The sequence below is a fragment of the Rhipicephalus microplus genome, chromosome 1, assembly GCF_043290135.1.
Source record: "Rhipicephalus microplus isolate Deutch F79 chromosome 1, USDA_Rmic, whole genome shotgun sequence".
NCBI classification, from domain to species: Eukaryota; Metazoa; Arthropoda; class Arachnida; order Ixodida; family Ixodidae; genus Rhipicephalus; species Rhipicephalus microplus.
In genome coordinates this window covers 159,216,441-159,225,675 of record NC_134700.1, presented here as the reverse complement: position 1 = coordinate 159,225,675, position 9,235 = coordinate 159,216,441, and positions in this window count along the sequence as shown.

Sequence of the window (9,235 nt, the reverse complement as noted above, 5' to 3'; positions counted from 1 at the left end):
GCCATAGCTGAAGCGGACGCTGACGTGCAATGCCACAGCTCCGGTTTTTGTCTATATTACGAAGTTTTTGCTTGATGCTCCTCCAATGGCATGTGGGCGACACGGTGAAGTTCTGTGCCCTCTCCCCGAAAAGAAAAACCTAGTGTATACGGAAAAGTGACCGCTTCGTGGTTGCAGTGGCAGCGCGAGTGTGGCCACTACTTCTACACGTACTGCGACAGCATCCTCCAGGAATGGTATTACAAGCCGTCGACGCACGGCTGCGTGGCCACCGCGAGCGACAGCGTGCACGTGTGCAACCGAGGCGCCAACCGGTTCACGAACCTCGAGTCCTGCTTCGCCAGCTGCGTGCACGGGGACCGCAAGCCGGACCGCTGCTTCGAGAGATCCCTCTTCACCGGGTGTGACAGGTTGGCGCCGCTTGTTCTCCCGTTGCTTTTTTCCTGAACCGGAGCACCCTGCACGCAATCTTTACGATTACAGCAACTGCTGCGGTCGGGGTCATGTGTAAATCGGGTATTTTCATCGTACAACTACGCTGTTCATCTCTTCATCGCGTATTTTGGGCCGCGGGTATGTAAACTGGTCTTCTGAAGCAAGCCCAATAAGGTACATTCATGACTGAAAGGGGCTCGCTCTAACAAAAAAAAAACGGAGATGATGTCTAAGAAGGCGGTCGATCGAGCATTAATTGCTGTATAGTGACATTAGTAACGCGACAAGTTCTTCATGTAGATGCGTTATAGTTCTCTACCTCTCTGCGCAGGGAAGATGTGGTGGAGACGTGGTGGTTCTTCGATGGCATGCGCTGCCTCCGCTGGAACTTCCCGCTGGGCAGCTGCCCCTCAGAGGAGAGCCACGTGTTCCACTCGGCCGAGCAGTGCGCGATCGAGTGCATGCCCGGCTGGGAAGCGAAGAACGGCAACGCCAGCTCCACCGTGCGGCACCGTCGCTGCGACGCTCCCATCGCAGCGACGTGCAGCCCGAGGCAGCTGAGGTATACACCTTTTCGCAGGAAGGAAAAAAACACCGCCATGATGGGCTGTGCGCGGGAGTACAAACGCTAAGGTCGCAGCGTTGATAGTGCATTTTCGAGGGGACGCGCCAATTGACATAGCCCAAGGAGAGCTATGGCGGCACCCAGGGAGGCGTTTATGAAAAGGTGAATGGTAGATCTGTGCGTAATCGGCCATAACGATTCTGAGCCATGTAGTCATAAGTTTCCTCAATGAATGGCGTTTATTTTTAGTAATGTTTTTATAGCCGTTATATGTACGCCCGAGACGCAATTTCGCCGTCAGATTCTTTGTGTTAGGTCCAAATGAATAACATCACCGCACGCGTCGTAAGCTCTATTGGCGAGTGAGAACGTGCGAATGCTGCCGCAGGTCGCGGCCGAAGCAGAGATGAAACGCACCAGCCACGACCTTCCTCACGCGAAGGGGCATAAAGGGATGTCGTCGGGAGCGGGTTGCCTTGTTGTGGCAGCAACTACATGTAGAGCTCGCCTTCTTGACAGAAATCAGTAGACTGCCCATATGTGCGTGTGAAACGCCTCTTCTATGGCATGTGCTGGGGTGCTCTCAACGTGTATTTGCAGAGTTGAAGCATAGACGGCACGAAGAAAGGTAGCTTCACTCGCTCGTGTCCACAGGATGCCCGAGTTTCGTAGAGTTACGTGAGATTGAATCGTGATTATTATACTTACTTCGTACAAGTATCTAATGGGTTGCTATCGCATTCGTTGCTTCACCCCTGCGGTGAAACTTGGAACTTTTTTATGCGTTCTTACTACGACCTGAGTAGCACATGTCATGATTTTCAGACGACTAAAGTTCTTCTTGAGTAAATTAAAACAACGAAGAAAGTGTTAGCTCGTTTTCTTCCTTACGATTTTCGTTCTATGTTGAAATGTGTGTGCTCATCATGTTCGCAGGTACCCTTACTTCGCGGACATGCACGCCGAAGGTAGTGCGCGCTGCGTCAGGGCTTCGGCGAGGAATCTGCTGACCCGCCGGTGCCTGGTCGGCTCGAACCGCTTCGCGTCACTGGCTGTCTGTAGCCGGTTCTGCGCTCCTCAGCAACCGGCTATGTGAACGGCCACGAGCCCTTCGATTTATTTTTATTTTAAACGCCCTTTCATTAAACCGTATTTGACTATATATATATAGCGCATACCTATATGAAAAAAAAACAAAAACAAAAACAAACTAACTTGTAGATTGGCCTTTTCCAGTGAAAACCTGACGGCCAGGAATACTAAAGAACCAGCCATGGTGGTTCCGTCATGGGGTGTTCTTTAGCATTCCTTTCCGTCATCTGCATTCGATCGTGCGACATTCTGGGCAGTATAGTCAAACATTCAAGCAAAGTCGCGGGTTCGAATTACTGCGTTTCGTACACCTTAATGAGTGCTTCGTGCTTCGTGCACCTTAAGATTTAGGTGGTAGTTGAAAAAAAAAGCGCTAGATGGTCGAAATTTCCGGAGCCCTCCGATACGGGGTCCTTCATAACCATATCGTGGCTTTAAGACGTAGAACCGCAACAATTAACAAAAACAAATGAAAACATGATTCGATCTGGGCTACGAAATCGTATGTCTAAAATGTGATACGCACAATTAAGCGCCCTCACAGGTCGGTAAAGATGCTGGAATTGGAATCAGGGTAGTGACGCTCAGGCCTGACAAATTGCCTACTTGTCTGATTGGTCCGCTTCTCATTGCTCATCCTGCAGTTGGACATTCGCAGTTGCTTCCAATCAAGCATTTGGTATAACGCGCGTCCGGCGTAGATTTGGCAAAGACATGTCTGCTGGTAAATGGTGTTTACTGCCACTCGAAATATTTTTACGCAACAAGCATATTCATGCCAGCAATGCGGGAAGCCAGCGTGAAAATGAGTGCGCTTATTAATAATATCTGGTGGTCTTACGTCCCAAAATTTTGACTATTTGGTGTTCTACAACGTGCTCTGACATCGCACAGTGCACGGGCCTCTGGCGTTTGGCCGCCATTGAAGTGCGACCGCCGTAGCTGGAACCGAACCCACGACCTGCGGGTCAGCAGCAGAGCACCTTAAGCACTGCTCCAACATGGCGGGCGTGAACACGGCTATTCTCTTTCTTTGGGAACAAGAACGCACTTTGGCAAGTTAAATATAGCAGCATATCCACGGAGTGAATGATGAGTGGGGCGAAGCGTCCGTGCTTCCGTCCGTCCCTGCTTCCGTGCGTTCTTTCGTGCATCCATACATTCGACCAACAAAAAAGCACGATCCGGCAAGCGCACTCTTCCACGTACGGCGATGATCCAGGAGAACGAGTGATAGCAAGAGCGAGCGCTCTTTTATGACTCTCGTACCCCGTTCAGCTCGCGCAGCAGCCAATCGGAGAGCACCTTCCAGCGCTGAATGGATAGATGGATTGATATGGCTGTACCCTTTAGATTGGGGGGTGCCTAACGCCACCAAGCCGTAATACTGAGTGAACCAAAAAATAGATTTATTTTTTTTCTTTAAATAGTGAGGTTGAGGACTCGTACTTTGCAGTGAAGGGCTTAATTTTCACTCGTGCCTTGACTTTAGCCACCATTCAGATAACCTTCTTCTAGTTAATTCTACCCGCTTAAAGTGTATTTTTCCCTCCCTGTTCATAAAAGCCAGTGCTTTGAAAAAACCTGCGCCATCATCCTGAACTACAGGGTGAAGCCCTTTACACAACATTATCAAGTGTTCGGCAGTTTCCTCGTCCTCTCCACACGCACTGCATACCGTGTCTACCTCTTCGTATTTGGCCCGATATGTCTTGGTTCGCAATACTCCCGTCCTCGCCTCAAACAGTAGAGAACAACCCCGAGTATTATCATAGATCCTTTCCTTGGCGATTTCCTACTTGAAAGTTCGATAGATCTCTAGTGCGGACTCCTTAATCATGCATTCTCCACATATTGGTCTCAGCTTCCTTCACCTTCTTCTTAACAGATAATTCTTTTTGGTTTGGCTCCCTGCTGTTTTCTAAGCATTTACCAGTCAATTTTCTGGTTCACTTCCTTCATTTTGTATCGACATTCTTCGTGTACAAGTAGCTGAATACTTTCCTATAGCCCAACGCTCCTCCCCCATTTCTCTCAATCGCTTCTCAAACTTTATCTTGCTGCTAGCGTCCCTGCCCTCAGATAATGTCCACCCCATATCACCTTGTACTCCCTGATTTGGTGTATTTCCGTGAGCTCCTACGGCAAGCCTACCTATTTCACGTTGCTTAATTTCTAATCCTGCATGAACTTCTGATCTCATGCACAAGACCGCATTGCCGAACGTCAGACCAGAAACCATGACCCCTTTCCATATTCCTCTCACAACATCCTACCTACTGTAATTCCACGGTGCCCTGTTTTTCATCACTGCTGCATTCCTGTTACCTTTAGTCGTCACATATATTTCATGTTCCCTTAGGTACTCGGTCCCATTGCTTATCCATACGCCCAGATATTTGTATTTATCTGTTATTCCTAGCGTGACCTCCTGTATTCTAAGCTCACTACCTTCATTGTCATTGAAAATTATGACTGCTGATTTTTTCTTACTGAATCTAAAATCTAACCTATCTCCCTCATTACCGCAGATGTCCATCAATCTCTGCAAATCTTCCTTGTGGTCGGCCATTAGCACTATATCAGCTGCATACATCAATGCTGGTGGTGCCTGTTGAATGAGTATTCCTTGTTTGACGAAAGAGAGGTTGAAGCCAAGTCCACTTCCCTCTAATTTGGCCGCTAATCCTTGTAGGTACATTATGAATAACAAGGGTTACAGAGGACAACCCTGCCTAAGCCCCCGTTTTACCTCTGTGGGATTGGATACCTGTTTTTCCCATTTCATAACTACCTTGTTACTTAGAAGTGTGGCAGCTTGGGCTAGTTGGTATGGCATGACGATAGTTATAGCGCGAAAACAAAACGACGAAACAGAGACAAGAAGGACACGAAAGACACGAGCGCTATAATTAGCGCTCGTGTCTTTCGTGTCCTTCTTGTCTCTGTGTCGTCGTTTTGTTTTCTCGCTATAACTATCGTCATACCTTGTTACCTTTAAAGGTGTCATTTAAAAGATTAGTGACTCAATTTTCCACACCCAGTGTGTCCAGTATTCCCCACAAGTCTTCTTGAACCACGCTATCGTACGCTCCCTTGATATCCAAAAAGGCTAACCACAGGGGCATGTGTTCCTTTTCTGCTATTTCGATGCACTGCGTCCGTGAGAACAGATTGTCTTCCAACCTCCTGTGTTTCCGAAACCCATTCTGCAGTTCCCCCAGCACCCCCTCATCCTCTATCAATGCCTGCAGTCTTTCCTTTATAGTCTGCATCGCCAGCCTGTAGGCCACTGATGTCACTGTTATAGGACGGTAGTTGTTTATGTCAGCTTTGCCCCCCTTTCCTTTATAGATCATGCTCATCCTGCTAAGTTTCCATCCATCGGGGACTTCACCATAGATTATTATTTTGCTCACTGCCTCTCTCAAAGCGTGCTTAGACTTCGGACCTAATGTCTTTATCAGCATAATCGGAATGCCATCTGGGCCTGTTGATGTACTACTAAGCCCTTTCCCACTCTCGCTCTTCTCAGCCCTTTCCCACTCTCGTTGTGAAAATGGAGCCATTCCGCCAATTGATTCATCCTTCTCTATTGCGGTGCATAAAGCACTTCTTTGTTGAAATTTTTTTGTCACCCTTGTTATTATATAATCAATAGCTTCGTCCCATTCTAGCCTAGCACCTTGAGCTGTAGTTATAAACTTGTGCTCTAGGCTCGTCTCATTTCTTAGTGAGTTTAGATGGTTCCGAAATATCACAGCTGCCTTTCTATCTTCTTCATGTACTTGTGCCAGCCAATGAGCTCCCTTTCTTCTAATCTCTTCATTGATCAGAAGGGATGCATCCCTACTACAGCTTAGAAAGATTTCCCATTTTGTTTCAACATCATCTGTCGGTTCACCCCACTGCTTAGCATGCCTGTGTTCCCTAAAAGCTTCCTGACGTTTTCTATAGCTCCCTTACATTCCTCATCACACCAACTCTTGAGTTTGTGTCTTCTTTTCCGGGGTGACTTGTCACGTGCCTTAGCAAGCTCTAGCTTAAACAGTCTAATTAGATTCGTGTATGTCCACACTGTTTTATTTTCCTCAGTAATTAATTTCTCAATTTGTTTAGCAGCTATTTCTATTTGCCTTTCTGAATAAAGATTTTCTTGTAGCTGCTTATCTTGTCTCCTTCCCACTTTTACTGCTCTTGCAAAACTTAGCTTGGCACGTTTGTGATCACTACCCAGACTTCTAGAGCCACTTTCATCTATGTGCATTCCCCTGAGCCTATCATGCGTCCAATGTGACATCAGTGCGTAATCTTTCGTCGACTGCACCCTTCCTACCTCCCATGTTATGTTTTCTTCACATTTCTCGGTACTGTTGCAAATGATCAAATCATGCCTTTCACACATATCCATGATCATTTTGCCAGTTGGGTCGGTATGCCCATCTATATCTTTAATGTGCGCATTCATATCTTCTAGTATATTTATCTTGCACTCTCCTCCTAATTGCTCAATGTCCGTTGATATACGCTCTACCATTGCCTGGTTTTCCTCTATGGCCTTTGCTCCCATGCACAAGTACACCCAACCGAGGAGTGTCATTTGCCCTGCCACTTTCCTTTTTAGCCATAAATGTTCCTTGCACTCATGCTTGACCCTTTGCCAGTCTGTACGTTTATGAATGAATGCCCCAATACCACCCTCCTTTCTGCTGCCTTTTGTTCTAATACAATATTCGCACGCGTAGTCCGCATTGCTAGAAGGTTGTTCCAGTCCCTAAGATGTGTTTCTACAAAACCGTATACCATCGGCCTCTCCTCCCTTCGTGGCTCTTCTGTTGAATGATAAGGGTGACGCTGCTGGGGAGGTACGCTATATTGAGCGACGCCGATCGACTACCTACCAGGTGATGCTATGAGAAGCTTCGCCACAAAAAAAAAATTCTACACAGTGTTAAGCGTGTCTAGGTCACTGCTACGTTGAATTTTTCCATGCTCTCGTCGCGTCACGTGGCGGATAGACTCTGTTGACGCTTCCCGGACCCTTCCGATTGAATAACGCTCGAAATTGAGTTCTCCAGCACATCATTCACCCGTCAGACGACTTACTGATCGGCGAAAAAGGCACGGAGTCGATAATTTTGGGTTCTATTTTGTTCTGTGCCTATGGTCATGTATAGGCATAGTAGTAGCAGGGTCATTCAATGCTCCTTAGAAACATTGAATGGCTCTGGTACCAGTGAGGTGGGGCATTCCCGCTTTTTTTCTTTCGCACAATATAGACAAGCATATTGTGAGTGCTACCCCAAAAGACTTCAAACTGTCGCGGTACCGTAAGGCGCAATACGTAGCCAACAAGTACGTGTAATCTTTGTTGGAATAACTTTTTAGGAAACCCCAAGTTAGTTTGAGGGACAGAAGTGTAAGTTTAAGCTAGTTTTTTTTTCTTTTTGTTAGACACAATATTTGAAAAAATAACCTACGATGGTGCCAAGAAAAAAATAGGGAGATGACGTTAAAAGTGGTTGTAATATAAACGAGAAATAGAAGTTGAAGAAATGATAACTTGCCACCGGTTGAATGAGAACCTGTGATATTCAAATAACTCGTCCGATGCTCTACCACTGAGCAACGGAGGCGGTCATTCTTCTGTCCACTTTATAGGGTATCTGTATACGTGTATGTAAACATGGGAGCGTGAGTCAGCGCCACCTGCTGTCGTTGCGGCGAGTGTGGATCACTGTTCTTGCCTGCTGGCGTGAAATAAATGAAACGAATACACGAAAAAATAAATACACGAAAAAAAATAGAGAACAGCGAGAGAATTAAACTTTATTGTGTGACCAGGCGTGCGGTTCATTCGCCCAGAGGTGTGTGACATCCTGCCGACTTGCAGCCGACACCCCAGCTCTTTCCTCCATGCCCCAGCTCTTTCCACTAGCCGCAGCTGGTCCTTGCGTTTTAGTGACGAGCAACGCCTCCCTCTGATCTTCCCGATTTTCTTGTACGCTCGGTCCACTTCCTTCCCCTTCCCTCCCTACCCGAGAGAGCTGGGAGGCTGCCCTGCCAACACCCTCTAGAAAGGCAAGGCCTTAGCTTTCTTCTAGTGACGTCAGGCGATAGGGCGGACTGGTAAAAGCACGGAGCACTGTTCAAGAGAGGTTGTCGCATAGAATCACCAAGCGGGCGCTTTTTTTTTTCTTGCAAGAACGAGCATGCACGTAGTTTAAAATAAATTTCACTCGAAGCAAATTATAGGTGCGAAAGATTTATTTACACAAACTAGTTTCGTTTTGTGTTTGCGCTTTATCAGAAGCTGTTCACCTATTTATTCTGGAGAGTTGTGGCTTTCCGTTTTTTTTGCCTTGTCAGCAGCGTCAAGAAGTTTGTCGTTGAGCTTTCCACAAACGCTCTTCAGTAAAATGTTAGTGCTGCACCGCAGGATGTGTTTCAGCGCTGATTCGCTTGTGTGACCGTTCTCTCAGGTGTCGAAGTCAGATGGCTCTTCGTTGGCCAGCAAATGCAGCCTTTGTTTTTCCACTCATCCAGCCATTTCAAAAGCAAGAGCAAAAGGTCAAGCTTTACGTTTTGCCTTTCAATATTCGACTGGTAAAGGGCTTTTCTCGACAGCCCATAGCCATATTTCAACAGCTGGTCACACTCTTTGCTGTGCAGATCCCTGATTGTCGAAAATGACGCTGTTTGCATGCGCTCTGATTGTGCTGCGTCTGTTTGCATCTCAGGGAAGTAGAAGCATACTTGGTCATTCTTCTGGTTGATCCAGTTCTTTCGTATGCATTTTAGTATGTGTACCGGGTCTATAACGAAGAACAGCGGCCTCGCAGGGTCCGACGGGTGTTGATACACAATTCTGTTGGAAGGGGTCGATTCGAAGTGAGACATCGCTTTCCTGTTCACGGCGTTGTTGTCACTCACGACACACACAACGCGGTACCCAATCTTTTCCAGCCCGCAAATCACATTTTTCAGCATCTTGTGCAGGAACTCCGCGTGTAGTCGGTGCTCGGGCACGATGTGCGCAACTTCTTTGAATTCTCGGGAACTTTGAATTCTCTGGAAGCTCGGGAACTTGGACGGTACAGCGTCCGGGCGGAGGCGAACATGGGATAATAGCACTGTAATTGT